The sequence below is a fragment of the Propithecus coquereli genome, unplaced genomic scaffold, assembly GCF_000956105.1.
Source record: "Propithecus coquereli isolate 6110/MARCELLA unplaced genomic scaffold, Pcoq_1.0 Scaffold77, whole genome shotgun sequence".
NCBI lineage: Eukaryota > Metazoa > Chordata > Mammalia > Primates > Indriidae > Propithecus > Propithecus coquereli.
Genome location: NW_012153840.1, coordinates 5,320,297 through 5,321,027, shown reverse-complemented (window position 1 = coordinate 5,321,027; position 731 = coordinate 5,320,297).

Here is a 731-nt window from a genome sequence, read left to right as displayed (position 1 = left end):
GAATTTCATATATATTTTTTTTTCATTTTTTCATTTTTTTATTTCCTAAGACTCTAAGGAAAGAGAGGATTTCGCATAGTTTTCATGTGTCAGAAAACATTATTCTTCAAAAAAAGTAAAATAAACCAAAATACTACTCTTTTGTTTTTTTCCCCCCCAATCATTTAAAAATCTTATCCTGTAGGCCATACAAAAACCGTTGTGGTCCAGGTTTGGCCCTTGGGCCATAGTTTGCTGAGCCCTGTTCTAGAAGCTAAAACATGGACAAATTCTAAAATTATAACAAGCTAAGCCAGTGACCTTGGGTAGAATGAGGGTTAAAGAGAGATAAGCATATCCTTGCCTGGACTGGATAGTTTATCCCAATTTGTCCCAGTAATAACAGCCTCTCTTCCACTCTCAAAAATCCCAAATTGGGGCCAGGAGTGGTAGCTCACACCTGTAATCTTAGCACTCTGGAAGGCTGAGGCAGGAGGATTGCTTGAGCTCAGGAGTTCGAGACCAGCCTGAGCAAGAGCAAGACCCCGTCTCTATTAAAAATAGAAAAATATTAGCCAGGCAACTAAAAGTAGAAAAAAATAGCTGGATGTGGTGGCATGTGCCTATAGTCCCAGCTACCCGGGAGGCTGAGGCAGAAGGATTGCTTGAGCCCACAAGTTTGAGGTTGCTGTGGGCTAGGCTGACGCCACAGCATTCTAGCTGGGGGGACAGAGTGAGACTCTGTCTCAAAA